Here is an 18,276-nt window from a genome sequence, read left to right as displayed (position 1 = left end):
GCACACAGTTCATGGGAAAGAGGCTTGTCCATTGTGTGGGGAGGATATCGAGTCTGAATACTTGAAGTCTTCTCGTAAGTATGTGTATATGGGAAATAGGAGGTTCTTGTATCATGACCATTGTTATCGCAAGATGCAGAAAGCATTCAATGGAAGACAAGAACTTCGTCAACCTCCTAGAATTTTGAGTGGGCATGAAGTTTATCAGAAAGTAAAGCATATTGAGATAGATTATGGGAAGAAGAGCGGCTCTAAATTGTCTACTCGTGGGTATAAGAAAAGATCCATATTTTTTGATAAACTTCCATATTGGCCGACACTGGAGGTCGTGCATTGCCTCGATTTCATGCACATTGAGAAAAATGTCCGTGATAATATTATCAATACCCTTCTGAATGTTCCTGGTAAAACAAAGGATAACGTCGCAGCTAGGGAAGATATGAAAATGATGGGTATTAGGCTAGAGTTGGCAGCATGAAGAGAGGTAATCGTACATTTTTACCGCCAGCGACTTATACCCTTTCACGGAATGAGAAAAAGAGTTCTGTGCATGCTTGAATGGAATTAAAGTGCCACATGGTTATTCGTCGAACATCAAAAGCCTAGTGTCGATGCAAGACCTAAAACTCACCGGGTTAAAGTCACATGATTGTCACACTTTGATGCAACAATTACTACCTGTGGCTATTCGTTCCATTTTACCTGAAAAGGTATGATATGCTATAACTAGATTCTGTCTCTTCTTCCAGTCCATATGCGAGAAAGTCATCGATCCTGATGACGCGGATTCATTGCAGGACCTCGTTGTAACCTCTCTTTGTCAATTGGAAATGTATTTTCCACCCTCTTTCTTCACTATCATGATTCATCTGACCATTCAATTGGTTAGGGAGATTTTGTACCTTGGGCCCGTGTACTTGAGATACCAGTATCCTTTCGAAAGATTGATGAAAGCCTACAAGGACTATACATCTAATCGGTATCGTCCGGAAGGTTGTATTGCTGAACGCGCTATTTTAGACGAAGCTCTTTCATATTGTTACGCTCATCTCTCCCCTGAGGAGTTGATTGGCGTTCCTAAGAATCATCATAGTGACTCGATGACCGGAAAAGGTATCAGGGGCCGGGTTGAAAAAATTGTGACACGTGAAATGTTGCATTTAGCACACACGTATGTGCTAAACAACGAAGATGAGGTGCAACCTTATATTCAACAACACAAAGATGAGCTCAAATACAATCACCCAAACAAGACCGAGAAGTGGATTGCGAACGAGCATACGAAGACGTTTGCAGAGTGGTTTAGGAATATTGTCTTAGAGTGTACTGATCAAACTGGTGATGACATCTCTCCTACGTTATTACGTCTTGGTTTAGGTCCAAATGCCAGGGTCACCTTTTACAACAGTTTTGCCATTAATGGATATACTTTTTACACCCGCGAGCAAGATGAGTTGAGCACAATGCAAAATAGTGGTGTGAGTTCTAAATTTGAGGCAATGCACTTTGCTACTTCAAAAGATAAAAAGCCTATTTGGGGAAAATGCCTTTATTATGGTGTTATTCAAGAAATATTGGTACTAGATTACATTGATTTCACAATGCCTTTGTTTCGATGTAACTGGGTTGATAACAACATCCATTGTGTCCGAAAGGATAAGATGGGATTTACGTTGGTCAATCTGGGTAAGGTTGGCAATAATATGGATGATCCTTTCATAATTGCATCCCAAGCTAAACAAGTGTTCTATGTCACCGATCCTATGGATAAGAAGTGGTCTGTTGTACTGTCTATAAGGAGTAGAAGGAGTAGTCCATCCGATAATGGTGATGATGATCAGGATGTCGTTTTTTAGGGAATGGATCAGCCTACCACTGTATCTTATTTCGACGATGATGACACTGATCATGAGGACACTGAAAGCATCTATATGCGTGATGACCATGGTGAAGGTATTTGGGTTAACGAAGAAACTATGACATCCAAGAAATGTCCCCGATCCTGAGATAGTTCATCAGGACACAGTGTTATGGACGACCAACATTTTGAGTCATTTTCAGGCCAATAATTTTATGGTTTAATTTATTGGTAAATCAATAATGGTCATTGTTAAATAAAAATTCCCAAATTTGCATGGCATGGTAAATCATGTAGCTTAGATATGCAGTATGCATGCATGCTGGTGTTGTCTTATTTTCTTGATCTTATTATTAGATGTGGATCTTTGGTGTTAAAATTTTGAATAATGTTGCAAAGTATATGGTGCTTCTCATTACGGTATGTATTGTTACAGGTTTGGACTGTAATGGAATTACAGTCATTTAAAAAAAAAAAAGGTTCAACAATAACAACGGTTTTATTTAAATTACCCGTTGTTATTACTTTCAACAACGGTTGTAGTACCCCTACCCGTTGTCATTAATTTTTTTGACATATTTCATTTTGGCGCAAATTTGGTGAAAATATATTACAACGGGTATATTTTCACCGTTGTAATAAAGTTTTGACAACGGTTGACTTTTATTGATCCGTTGTTATTAACATATAACAACGGTTTTTCTTTGAGCACCCGTTGTCAATAGTTTGTCTTAATAAAAAACCAATTTACAAACACATACAGCATACCATACACAAACAAACACAACATTAGTTCAACCGTTGGTATCCTGAGTTAATTCTTCTCTCTTCCTCGCTTTCTACATTCTCGTTGCCGGCCGTCGCCCAATTTCCGACGCCCAGATTCCGTTGCCTTCCCTTATCATCCTGCTCGTTCTCTTTATCATCATCATCATCAGGTATGTTCACTTTAATTTTGTGTTTCGTCATTAGGGTTTTAAGACGATCATCTTTTTTCTTTTTCACGCATCTGTTTGTTTTTCGTCTTCTTTGTTATCTTTATCATCCCACATCATCTACTTCACTCCTCTTATTAGGGTTTAGGATTTTAGAAGCTCAATCTGTTGTTTTAAATTTTCATTCCTATTAGGGTTTAAGGTTTTAGATAATACTCTGCATGTACGTTGTTAAGTTGTTCATTTCCTATATCATTCATATTTGGGTTTTAGGATTATCAAGGGTGAAAAACGGAAAAGAAATCAAAAGAATAATAAGCCTGAGGATAATAAGCCTGGTGAGAGGGGTGCTACGAAGTACCAGAAAGTCCTTGCAGCTATATGTTGGAATATGTGTCCTTCGACAATAATGCGATCACGACTGTTGATAATAATGATCACATGTTTAAATCTCATTATAAAGAATACAATTGGGAAGTAATATTGTTACTGTCAACTGGTCAACATATATCGGTAATGATTGGCTGACTAGAGTTTGACATTCTTCGTCGATGCGACGGTGGTGATCGATTGACCCCCTAGGTCATACCTATAGGGCAACACTCTTAATTGATTATTTAATTAATCGTATAATGTTACGAGTTAATTAAATTACTTGAAAATTGACGGACGATTTTTGGAAGTAAAATTTACGTATCAAATTGAAATGTGATTAAATGAGATACGGTCTGAGTAATTGAATTGTATCATTACTCGGATGAAATTATTGTTTAAAGAAACAATCGGAATTGAATGAATTATTATAAATACAATCTGTTGTGATTTATAAATGGTAAAATATTTTGGCACAAGTAATTATGAAATTACTAAGTCGATTTTTGTATGTGACGTATTTTTATTAATACGTTGATTTTTAATATGTTAAAAATACATAACAAATTTATGTGACATGTGACATGTGACATATTGACAATTGACAAAAATAATATGGAATCCATATTAACTAAAGTGCCGAAAATGGAGGAGTATTAGGCTTAATATTGTGTTTATATTATAAGTGGTAAACATAATGATTAAAAGCAAGAGTAGCCATGCAACCCTATTAAACCTTGTGAAGACAAATGTGGGCATGCATTGGCTCCCCAAAACACCTCCTCTCACCCGGTTTTCCAAGAAAGAAAGGCAAAGGTTTTGTCTTATATTTTTTCATATACACTACTTTGATTTAGTTAGTGTATTATTCATTCAACCATTATCCTAAAAATTAAGATTTCTAGAGAGATAAAAAGCTCTCTTAATCTTCTCCATTAATACCGAAATTATTAAGTGTTCATAATAATTTTGGGTCAATTTTCTACTAGATTAATATTATACTAGTACTTATAATATTAATTTGAATTAAGAGAAAGCCTTGGGTATTAAGCTTAGGGAGAGATCCTATACTTGGATCTTGGTTCATCCATAAGGGAAAGCTCAAGAACAAGAGAGAAAGGTGATCTCTCTTGTGCCCATTAAACCGAAATCACCAATGTAAGGACATGATTTCTCCTCTATTTTATCATTTGTTTGCATGCATAAGTTCCATATTTAATTTATGACAAATTAATTTATACATATATGAGTATATAAGTATGTATTTAGATCTACATTTCCTTCAATCGGTATCAAGAGCCACGGTTGTTTGCATGCAAATCGGTTAAAAGTTTTTCCGAGTTATAAGAATAACAAATAAAACTTGTAAAATTTGTGTTATTATGATATATCACGAAATTAATCCATGCATGTTAATATTTCTGGTCCTAAAATATTTTAGGATATTTTGGTTAATTTTACGGATTTTTATTGTTCATATTATACATTAATGGCATTTAAATATGATTTTATGAGTAAAAATGTCATTTTCGGTCTAAAATTAGCTATACTTCGAATTTTTCATTGATTTTTGGATATGTTGTCACATATATTATTTTGAGATAACCAGTAAATTTTCATAATTTTTTCACTTGTTATGCTCGAAAAATGGATTTTTCATTATTAAATTCGGATTTAGGTGAAAAATAGGTTAATATGAGTTAAATTTCGAATCTGGTCATAGAAAATTAATATGTTATCACATGCAATTTTACAAGATGTGTGTAAAATAATTGGCTATAAAGAAGTCTTTTTGCATGATTTATGAATTTTTGAAGAAAAATAGCATAAATAGTGACATTATTAGTGAAAAATTAATAAAACATAATCTATGACTTAGGAAAAACGTCTAATGTTGCATTTTATTATCTTTTTCAGATCTAAAATTGAAAAGTTAATGAAAATAATTTTTTTTCCATGTTTTTATGATTATTTTATTAAAAATCGATAAACCGCAACATTGTTTTTCCGGGAAAATTTCGAAATTTTTAACCTAAGTTTTTGAACATTATGAGTGTCATGGTATTTTTCCAGAATGTTCATGAGTTTAAATTTTAAATTTTGAATTTATTTGAAATTTTGTGATTTATTTGAAGTTTAATAGCTTATTTTTGTAATTTTGGACTATTAATGAACAATTTTATAAAATATAGGTTAATTATGGTCAAATTATTAGTGAAGACTAAATTTTGAGTCCTAAGTGGTTAGGGTAATTAACTTATGCATAAATATGAGTTTATGTATTTTTGTGATTATAAAAATGTTGAAATCACGCAAATCCGTAAAAACCGAAGTAATATACGATATTGGCTAATTAAAGGCGATTTAGCATAAAATTGAGCATGTTCATACATATTATAATGCTGCATTTTCTTTATGATTGTCATAATTTTAATTTATGTAATTTTGAATTATGTAATTTTACTTAGTATGGCCTTAGATTTTAATTGGTATTTCCCGAAATGTATGGGAATATCGATTCGGTTGTAATTTTATTTGTGATCTCGTATCACCGTTTTGTAATTTAATAGATTTATTTTATTTTAGTTACAAATGTATAATAGGAAATTATGTAATTTATTATATAATTTTTATTCATTCCGGAGTTCCCAAAGACGGATTTCTTCAAGAATGGCGATACATAAAGACGGTGTTACATCGAGATGCGTGCCACAACCGAAGTTCAAGGGACCAATGGAGTTGGTTTCCGAATATGTAATAGTTAAATAGTTTTTCTATTTTAGGAAAGGCCATACTAGGATTTATTTATCTTTTTGCTTGCATTTTATTTTATGTCACATGCATTGCTAAATCGCCATAACTAAACATGCATTGTCATTTTATCGAGTTTATCGACCGTGTCAATTAGAATTATCGTAGTTCACCACTTTAGTTCACTTAAAACGTGATAGATAATAAATTGACATGACCTCTCGCTAAAACAATTAATTGAGACATAGCCTTACCAAATAGTAGAAACCATGAAAACCTATTTCGCGAGGGAGTGCGCTCGGCCCCACCGGGGTACAAACCTTGTTACGTAGGGGAAGTGGGTGATGAATGTTAATCCACCGAATTCATGTTGATAAGGGATGTATCGGCCACACCGTGCCGAAGTTAATGTGGGTTTGGATCATGGACACATTTATTCGAAATTTGGATTGAACTCAACAAAAGTTTTTGATAAGGGATGTATCGGCCCCACCGTGCCCTTGTCGAATGTGTTTTGGGCTAAAGATAATTGTTAATGTAATATTATCGACCAAGAGTTCTAAAAGTAGAATCGATTAAACGGTAATCCACCGAGTTATATTGATAAAGGATGTATTATTAAAACGACAATTGTTTTACTCCTTATAACGAGTATTATTAAAACGACAATTGTTTTACTCCTTATATTTTGTTTTGTAGACCACTTCTTTTTCATAGCAAATGGCAACACCAACACCAACTCCTAATGCCACACCTCTCGCTAGTTCGTCTTGGCTCCGATCCTTTATGGATCGATGTAAACTTGAAAAGAATGGGTCAAATTTCTCCGAATGGGATGCCCAACTCAAATTAGCCGCCGAAGGTGACGACAATCTTCGTTACCTTACCGAGGCCTCTCCACCCAAACCCTCCACTAGGTCCACCGCGGCCACTAGGGAAGCATATGAGGCTTACCAAAAGGAGTCCGCCGCAATGAAAAATGTCTTGATATTTGCGATGGAGGCGGACCTCCAAAGGAGAGCCTTTAAAATGGGCAATGCTAATGAGATTTACTCCAAACTTGTGACCATGTTTTCACAAACTCCGCGGATCGTCCAATATGAGGCGGTCGCGACATTCTTTGATCTCGACTTCAAAGAGGGCCAAAAGGTTAGCCCTCATGTGCTCAAACTATTGGAGCTTGTCGAGACCTTGAAAATTCAAAAGGTTGAAATCCCCAAAGAACTCATCGTAGATAGGATTCTACACTCCTTGTCCAAAGTCAAGGCATATGTGCAATTCCGGGTGAATTTCAACATGCAAGACAAGGATGTGTCTCTTGAGGAGTTGCACAAGTTACTTGTGCAAGCCGAGAGGGACATGGGGTTAAATGTGAACCCTCCCAAGGATGTGCTTAACATAAGCACTAAGAGTAAGGGGAAGTTCAAGAAGAATGGGAGAAAGGGCAAGAAGCTAGCTCCCACATTCACCAAAGCTAAGCCTAATGAAGCTAGCACCTCAAAAGTCAAGAAGGGTCCTCTTGATAAATGCCATTATTGTAATGGCATGGGACATTGGAAAAAAAATTGTTCCAAATACCTTGGTGATATCAAAGCTGGAATGATCACTCCAGTAGGTAAATGACTATCCTTCTTTTATGTTTCTAATTCAACTATGGTATTATGATGCAAAGTTATGATAATGTATCTCCCTTTTTATTGTAAATAGGGCCTCCACCAAGCAAAGACAAGGGAAAGGAAAAGCAAGCATGATAAACCATGGAGAAGCTATGGATAGCTTTTATGGAGCTTTGCTTTTCATTGTCTTATTTTAAGTTATGTTTTGGATTTTAGAACTTTAAGTTTCCGTGTTCGACATGGAAAGGTATTTTGGATAATGGTTTGTATTTTGGATGATGGTGACTTGGTTTGCAACCCAAGTCACCCGTTTTATCATTTATCCTTTTATGTTCTAAAATTCATCTTTAAATGCTTGCTCTTAGAAACATGAGATCTTTCGCTTAAAGTGATCCAATAGACAAATATAATGACGGGTTTCATTATATGTCCACATGCTTAAGGCTTGTGTATGATCATTTATAAAGCGATTTTGAGTCTATGAACTCTCTTAAAGGAATGTCAATCACCAAGTACACATATGAAATCAATAACTATTAGTCTATCTATGAGATAGTTCTCCTTATACTTCAACATCATTAATTTGTGTCTCATATGCTATCTTTGAATCTATAGGGTATTTATTCTAAAGATAGAGTGGGAGAAAAATGAGGACACAACACACAAGGCAAGATAAAATTGTGTACTTGTGTAAATAAAGATCTACGCAAGAGAGAATGATTTGAATGAAGGTATAACTATTTACATAGTATGCCGAATAGATGAGATCTATAATCTCATGTTAGCTCTATATGACTAAAGAGACCAAGTGAAGTAATCATAAGAGTATATTCTCAAGATAACTACACGAGGAGACCAAAAGAAGGTTTTGGAAGAAAATGACTAATGCAAAGTCTTAACAAGTTTTTGACTAAGTTTATGAAATATTTGACCAATAGTTTCAACCTTGAGATTTACTTAAGAGCCTAAATGAATCAAAGTTACATACTAGTTATGATCGAGTTGCATAGATCGATATACCGATATCTTCAATGGCCAAAGTTTTAACCACGCAAATGTCATTGCTTAACCTCACTATGGAATGGTTAAACCTCCTTTCAAAAGGGTATTTGCGAAGGACGTATTCTAGATATTGTTTATATTTGAATAATGACATTACTACACATCATTATGACATGAGTGTGTTGGAGATTTAAAATCTCTTTCCGTAAGGTTAAGATGAGACCACTTCAAAATAGTTATTTTGAAAGGATATGATGGGAACATATATGGTTTTATCCTAATAACTTGGCAATGCAATTTATATTTCAATTCTTAATAAAAGTTTCGATTGAGAAGTCAATTTCGAAATATGTAGAATTGAGTGGGAGTTAGGAAATTCTCATGTGAAGACATGAAATTTAGTGGGAGCTATCATCCTTTGAATGTTTACAACTCATCACTCATTAAAGAATGACGAGCTAATACCTTCTTTCATAAAGAAGCTTTTGAGTTTTCAATTCTGGATGAAAATGGACAATGATGAATCCAATTGCATCAAGGGATGTCGGATTAGTATTAAGAGATACACATCGTATCAACATTCACATAGGTTATTCATGTAGATGAAAATGGAATTGCCATTAGCAGTCATGGTCGTTCATTGAACCTATGAACGGTTGATCTCATGATTATTAGTAACTAATGTTTCCGCCATTAGAATAATCATGTACATGTCCAATTATGAATCATATGCATAAGAGCATGATGATTGATTGGTGAGCCATAATAGAAACGTCATGAATTCTCAAGTAGAATCCGATGAGCGATTTCAGTGTTTGACGGAATGTTCCATTGTGTGTTAAGAGGTTGCACATATTGTAGAAAATCCGAGCACATATGAGGATTTATAAGAATCCCAATTCTTTCAAGCCTAGAAAGAGAAATGAGAAGTTTTGGAAAGATGCTTGGTTAAATAAGAGGTTATTCAAAATAATCTTTCCTAGTTAAGCTAGGACTTGTGAGAAGTGCTAAGCTAATAATCTTGTCAATTGTTACAAGATTCTACAAAACATATACCTAGTGCATTGTGTGTGGATGGAATACTTGACCAGTACAAGTTATATCATTCATCACAAATTCGTTCGTTATGTGATAGTCGATAAGAAAGTTCTTTCAAGTTAAAGAACCGAAACCAAGGTCGGGAACCTTGATGTGTACTTGGTAAGATTCATGCTATGAGAGAGAACATGAATGTAAAGGGAATTGCAAGTGTAAGAAGTTTGAACACATGGACACATGGCATGTTAAACTTCTATTGCAATCAATAAGTGTTTACACTTACGATATACATCACAAGGTTGTAATATGATATTGACTACCCGAATGTGATGTTGACATTTGTCGTTTGAGTTATTATTAACTCACCTTGCACATTGTTATATCCAAACGGGTTGTAGAGACAATTGAACCCCGTTAAAGTGAACATGGATTAACATTGTATTTGCCCATAGTTACTTATATGAGGTGACGTCTCGAAGTGACTAGAGTGTGATGCGATTGATGGCAAGTTCAAGTGCCATAGAGTCATGTGAGATGACTAGTCGATCACATAGGCAGACTGTTAGGAACATTTTGTCGGGCCTAATGACCGCTTATAGAGTTCTGGCAAATTTATATAGCCTGGTCGTGGCGAGAGCTACTATAGTATTCAAATGAGTCGATTCTTTTGACTAAAGACTATTCTCCTAAGATGGCACAGTTTAAGATTAACTTTGATTTGTGTTACTACGACCTTCGTAAATGGGGTCAAATGGGCATATTTTGGGTTATGATGGCTGTGGCTAGTCGAAGGGAATGAGTGCGATAGGAATTGTCCATCCCTAGTCAGGGTTTTAACAATATCTCAGGGCCACTCGAGGAGTAATGAACTGGAAATGCGTGGCCACGCTCGGAAAGTATCTATGATAGATAAGTCCGGTCAATCAGTTATTCTCCAGATCGAGGAAACCACTCTCGATATGATCACTTGCAAGTACGACCTGAAAGACACCTTGCATTGAGTGGGAGATAGTAATAGGACAAGAGAATTGGTGACGCACACTTGTCGAGGACAAGTGGGAGATTGTTGGAATATGTGTCCTCCGACAATAATGCGATCACGACTGTTGATAATAATGATCACATGTTTAAATCTCATTATAAAGAATACAATTGGGAAGTAATATTATTTATCGTCAACTGGTCAACATATATCGGTAATGATTGGTGACTAGAGTTTGACATTACTGTCGTGCGACGGTGGTGATCGATTGACCCCTAGGTCATACCTATAGGGCAACACTCTTAATTGATTATTTAATTAATCGTATAATGTTACGAGTTAATTAAATTACTTGAAAATGACGGACGATTTTGGAAGTAAAATTTACGTATCAAATTGAAATGTGATTAAATGAGATACGGTCTGAGTAATTGAATTGTATCATTACTCGGATGAAATTATTGTTTAAAGAAACAATCGGAATTGAATGAATTATTATAAATACAATCTGTTGTGATTTATAAATGGTAAAATATTTTGGCACAAGTAATTATGAAATTACTAAGTCGATTTTTGTATGTGACGTATTTTTATTAATACGTTGATTTTTAATATGTTAAAAATACATAACAAATTTATGTGACATGTGACATGTGACATATTGACAATTGACAAAAATAATATGGAATCCATATTAACTAAAGTGCCGAAAATGGAGGAGTATTAGGCTTAATATTGTGTTTATATTATAAGTGGTAAACATAATGATTAAAAGCAAGAGTAGCCATGCAACCCTATTAAACCTTGTGAAGACAAATGTGGGCATGCATTGGCTCCCCAAAACACCTCCTCCCACCCGGTTTTCCAAGAAAGAAAGGCAAAGGTTTTGTCTTATATTTTTTCATATACACTACTTTGATTTAGTTTGTGTATTATTCATTCAACCATTATCCTAAAAATTAAGATTTCTAGAGAGATAAAAAGCTCTCTTATTCTTCTCCATTAATACCGAAATTATTAAGTGTTCATAATAATTTTGGGTCAATTTTCTACTAGATTAATATTATACTAGTACTTATAATATTAATTTGAATTAAGAGAAAGCCTTGGGTATTAAGCTTAGGGAGAGATCCTATACTTGGATCTTGGTTCATCCATAAGGGAAAGCTCAAGAACAAGAGAGAAAGGTGATCTCTCTTGTGCCCATTAAACCGAAATCACCAATGTAAGGACATGATTTCTCCTCTATTTTATCATTTGTTTGCATGCATAAGTTCCATATTTAATTTATGACAAATTAATTTATACATATATGAGTATGTAAGTATGTATTTAGATCTACATTTCCTTCACTATAGCCGCTAAAGAGCCGATGGAAATAACATGGATCTTGAAGGGTTTCCCCTATTTTCAGTAAGGTATGCATGAAGTGTTTAATTAGTTAAATTTATATGAATTCTATTAAATTTTGGGATATAATAATGTATGTGTATATTCTTCAGGCCGTAAACAAGAGGCCAGTTATTCTTGCTGACCCTAAAACCGAAAAGCCACATGTGCGTGTTGGCCGGGGTCTCGTAGAAATGCACACCAAATCTGCAGCAGCGGAAACTGTAGTTCATGGCAAAAAACTTTTGCCGAATCATTCCAAAGTAGAGATAACTACAGTCTTTCCAGGCCATGAAACTTTCAACTGCCTGTCCCAGTTCGTGACGACATTACCATTCTGGGAGATGCGGTTGGAAGTTTCATCCAATGGCCTGAAACTCACATCTACTTGGCTCGGCGTCTCCGTCTCAGCAGCGGAAAGCAAGTTGGGGTTAGAAGAAATACCTTTATATATATGTTAAATTTTTAATTGTTGAATGTTTTTATATGTTAAATTTATATGTTATTTTTTTTTTGTAGGGAACAAAAAAGCCGGTTTTGGCGGATAAGCCTAAGTCCACAGACATGCCAACGACCTTGTCGAGACAACAACTTGATGAGGTATTTAATTAACTTCTCCATTTTTTTAAAAACCTCGCTCCCTTTATTTATATTTTGTCTGTATTTATAAAAAGCATGGTAATTTTGTGTAGGGGACAAAAAAGACTGATAAGCCTAAGTCCCCAGTCTTACTTGCTACTACTACCTCATCATTGAAAGAGCAGGTTGACGAGGTATTTAATTAAGTACGCTTTTATTTTTATTACTCCAACTAGGATATGTTACCTTTGGATTTTTTATTATTTTAATTATCTACTACATGTGTAGGCTGGTGGTAGTAGCACAAAATCAAAGACTCATTCTTTCCTGGACCTGAAAGTTAGGAGTTTAAACTCCACACAATATACTGGGAAGGATTACATGCAAAAAGAAGAACGGTGACGATGAGGAAACTGTATGAGGAGGCTGGCCATCGCATAGCCACCGAGCAATTGATAGTTATTCCGCTCGAGGAGGATATTCTAGGGGTTGAGCGCGAAGCACTTCTATCATGGGATATGCTAGCCATTTGGGCTGGCCTAGACTAGATTGATGTCCAACACCTATTTGTTTGGATGAAGTAAGTTTCTTAATAAATAATTTCATATTCTAATATTCTGACTACTAGATAGTGTTTTAAATACCGGAATTAATACCGTAATAATGTAGGATATTGAAATTGAGAGTGATCCCCGAGAATAGGATTCCAGGTGATCAATACGGATTCCTGTGCCCCGTTGTTTTATCTTTATTTATTACGGAATTCTCGTTCGAAGATCGGGGTGATTATATTGCTCAGCAATTGGCGACAACCAAGAATCTGGTTTTTGCCGCTTATAATGAAAAAGGTTAATAAACAAATTAATATTACGTTTCCCCCTACAATTGCATTTTCATAACTAATATATATATATACTTGTTAATAATGATGATGTCTCTTGATGTAGGACTCATTGGGTGCTAGCAGCCATCATGCCGACAAGGAATAAAGTTTTCTGGTTGGACTCTTTACATAATCAACCAAGTGAGACTTTTAAGCACTTGATTAATAAGTAAGTTTATAATACTGATTTATTTATAATAACATTAAGTTTCAATTTTTATTTATAGCAAAAAGCTCATTTTTGCCCCTAAAAAAATGAGTGTCTGCCTCCTTTTGTTTTTTTTTTAAAATAAGGGCCTTTTAGAAGAGAAGAGCTAACGAGCAGGATCAACCCACGGAAGATTCTGATGATGGCCCTAATTTTATTACGATAACAAGGGTACGTGCTCAAATACAATACATTAAGTGCAAAAATCTGTGTTTAATACTAATACAATACCTAAAGTTCAAGATTTTGATGTGAGCCTTCTCTCGTCTGTTTGTTTTTATGTAATAATAGGCCCTCGCCTTGACCGGATAGCATACAATGTGGATACTACGTTTGTCGGTTCATGTTGGAGATTATTAGGCGAAGATATATCATTATTCCAGATAAGGTTAGTAATTTAATAATGTGTTTATTACTTTTTTTTAAATTAGAGCTAATGTTGTCTTGCTTGCTGCTATATATACCATGATGTTGCTATGCAGTAATTGATGTTGTTACAATAATGTCTTCTCTTTGTTTTTTCCGCAGTATGTAATCAACCCATCACAACAGATTGAGCAGTACTCAAGTATAGATATAGACGAGGTAAGGGACATGTTGGGCAAATACGTCTTAGAAAATAGAAATGCATGATACTCAGAGTTTAGATCAACTTATTAGTAAATTTTTTGTTGAAGTTAGGGAATGATTAGTTCATGTAAATTCAACTCCTTGTAAGTATATATATATATATATATATATGATGCTGCTGTTGTGGTTGAATTGAATCTATTGAGTTCTGATGAACCCAGCTGTGATTTATCTTTGGCTTTGGTATATAGTCTTCTTGATATATGCAGGTTTTTGAATGGCATGAAACAAATTTAATTTTTCAAAACATTAGGAGTTCGTAATAAAAACGGTTACTAAAAAAAACCGTTGTGAAGACCTTTCACAACGTTTAATAAAAAAAACACCGTTGTGAATGACTTTCACAAATACCGCGCATAATATTCAACAACAGGTTTTAAACGAAGAACCGTTGTTAAAAGTCTGCACAATTTTGGAGGTAAAGTTACAACAACGGGTTTTAAACTAAGAACTGTTGTTACTAACAATTTCAAGAACGGGTATGTAGCATAAACCGGTTGTTAAAAGACTTCACAATTTTGGAGGGAAAGTTACAACAACGGTTATACATATGACAACCGTTGTTATATTATTCCCTCCAAATTTTTGAAACACTTTCCACAACGGAGAACACCCAACAACAACGGATTTTAACCGTGGTGAATACTTTCGACAACGGTTTCATTAAATAACCAAACCGTTGTAAATACCTTCTACAACGGCCGCTTTAACAACGTCCGCTTTTTGTTTTTACAACGGTTTTTACCCGTTGTTATAGCCTGTATCTGTAGTAGTGGTGGGGGTTTCTACCAAATGAAAATTGAATTGGCCTAAAGAGAGAGGGTAATTAATTGTTATATAAATCATGAGAGGGTCCATATGCAAAATATATCCCTGAATTCAGCAACCAATGAGAGCTAAGGAAAAACCTAGCTTTTATACTACGTAGATTCCTATTAACTACGGTATGACCAGTTATAGACTATCCTTATCTTAATTTTAGAGAATAATTTCTATTGTGATTTGTTTTATGTTATTGGAAAGATAGATAAGATTTATTGAGAATTGCATGAATAATCAATACTATATATTAAATCCAGAAACCAAAGGATTTTAATGTAATTAAAGAAAGTTATACAAATTAATTATACTATATAGTTTTAAATCAATAGCACCGTGTGATGGACCCGATTAAGGGATCTCAATGCAAATATTATATAGTTTGGGTTAAAATTTAATTATATAGAAGCTTGGTAATTTTCCTAAACATTTGGAAGAGACTAAAACATGGTCAATTTCCTTAAAATAAAATAATTAATTAAGATGGTCAATTTCCTTAAAATAAAATAATTAAATAAGATTGTCAATTTCAAGGAGACTAAAAGAAAGAAGATGCTTGGTAATTTTCCTAAATATTTCTAGAAGACTTGAAGATGGTCAATTTCCTTAAAATAAATAATTAATTAGTATAAACATGCATACTTATGGTATTAATTATTATCATCATAAAATTATATATTAAATTTAAAATCTATGCAATTTTATTTAACTTTATAGTTTATTAGATGTATAGAAATGTTAATTATTTAACATACAAAAATATAATAAGTAGGTTGTAAATAATTCAAGTTAGGTTCCATAATATTTAATATTGCATAATTCTTTTGATTTGATTTAATGCATATATGTAATATATTTATATAAATATATAATCCTCGTAAAATTGCATACCTAAGTAGTAAAAGTAATTTTGTCAGTAAAGAAAAGAATTGTAGTAACATTGGATATATAGTTATATGATAGTAATCACTCATTTGAATACTAAAAGTAACAATATTATCAGCGAGATTAGTGAAAGTGGTAGAAACAACAACGGGAGTAGTGAAATAATCAATATTAATGCGGCAATAGTGAAAATAACCATAATTACGGCGGGAGTAGTGAAATTATCAATATTAATGCGACAGTAGTGATAGTAACAATAATTACGGCGGGAGTAGTGAAAGTAAGAATGATTACGGGCAAGTAGTGAAATGTTATTAATATTGTTTCATTAATAAGAGTAAAATATTAATAGCGGGAGTAGTGAATTTGTCTCAAAATTTATTTCATCGTAATTTTAGGATATGTCATATAAAAATATATTAATGATAAATTTATGGGTTATGCAACTTTAAGTAATTTTATTTAATGAAAAAATAATTAATGGTAAGTAGAGGTAGCCGGGACGAAGCCGGACACCAATACTAGTAATAAGATATAAGAGGATTATTTATACTATTATATGAGTCCCAGTTTTCTAATCTAAGAAATACAATATTCACATGAGTTGTAATTTTCCTAATGTAATACAATTATTCACAATAAGAAGGAATAAGAAAGATATCATGACCATAAGGAAATACTATTGTGGGTTTTTGTCAGAAGGTAGCTTACATTTACCGCACTTTGAATGCAGGTACCTAACATTATTTTCTTTACCCAAAAATACCTAAAGTTTATATTTCAATTGTTCACAAGTACCAATTAACGTTTCCGTCATAAAAAGTTAATTTGGGGTTTGATTTGACGGGAAAATGCTATTTATTTTACTCTCTCCTTAATCCCTTTCTATAAGATTGATTAATCACATAATTTAAATCTAGTGATAAGAGTGTATATGTATAGTATTGTAGGCGGAGAGGATGAAAAGGAGTTAAATTATGTGATTAATTAGTCTTCAAGAAAGGGATTAAGAAGAGAGACAAATAAATTACATTTTCTTACGATAAACGTTAATTAGTACTTGTTAACAAATGACATATAAAATTTAGGTACTTTTGGGAAAAAAAATAATAATGTTAGATGCCTCCATGCAAACTGACCTAAATGTTAGGTACCTTCTGACAAAAAATCCTTATATTAAAAATAATACTAGGAAAGATTCTTTAAGACAATTTAGGTAATAATTCATGTGAATATAACCTATGAAGATGAGCCTAATCGATACGAAGTGCAATATTTTAATTAATGGAGCATAAAATAATTATTAAGTGATATTTACTTCAGAGTGTAAAGTGCGTGGTGAAGCAGCGTGAATATCTCGTGTCGGGCCGATGCTGTACACGTGTCTATAGTCCATTATAGTATGATATTATATTGTCCGCTTTGGGCCAAGCCATTACGGATTTAATCTTGGGCTCCTTCCCAAAAGGCCTCACAGTATAATACTTTGTGCCACTTATAATGATGAACTTTCATCTTTATGTGAAACATGGGTTTGCACTCCAACAATCTTCATCTCAAACCATGGACCATTATCTTGACTCGTACCTTGACCTCCATGGAGAACTCCCTACACCTTGCAACTCCAACTTCTAGACACCCCTTAAACGACACACCACGTTTCTCACGAGGCTTGTGCTATACTTGCGTACTAAACTCCTCTGCATCAAATATACCCTCGACTGGGTCAGAATCCACTGCCTTAACATGTCACACCTAGATGTGGCAATCGGGTCACTCGGGTCAGGTCAAAGCGGGTCGTGTCATATCGGGTTCGGTTTATGTCGGGTCACCGACGGGTTCGGGTTGGTTCGGTTCATGTCAAGTCATCTTCGGGCCGGGTCATCAACGGGTGACAAGTCGGGTCGGGTCATTCTCGGATAAGGTTATCAGCATATATTTTATCTTATTTATTAAGTTTTAAATGATAATTTTCTGTTTCTATAATGGGTGGGGTGTATTAATTGTAGTTTTAAGTGAAAATAAATAGGATGAATGTCAATTTGGTGTTATTTAACCATTATTAAGCTAGTTCGTTATCGGTCGAGAAAATATCGGGTCACGAGTCGGGTTGGGTCGGTTCAGGTCGGATTCGGGTTGGAAAAAATAAGGCTGCTATCGGTTATCAAGTCGGTTCGGTTTCGCTTCACCCAATTTTTGGGTTGTATCGGGCCGGGTTTCGGGTGGGGCGGGTCAGGTTCCTCGAGTCGCGTCAACTTTTGCCAGCTCTAGTCACATCGGACCGTCTTTTGACTTACCATGGACCGCTTTTGTTGCCTTCATTAAGCCT

Source organism: Silene latifolia, chromosome 11, assembly GCF_048544455.1.
Source record: "Silene latifolia isolate original U9 population chromosome 11, ASM4854445v1, whole genome shotgun sequence".
Lineage (NCBI taxonomy): Eukaryota > Viridiplantae > Streptophyta > Magnoliopsida > Caryophyllales > Caryophyllaceae > Silene > Silene latifolia.
This window is presented reverse-complemented; position numbering follows the sequence as displayed.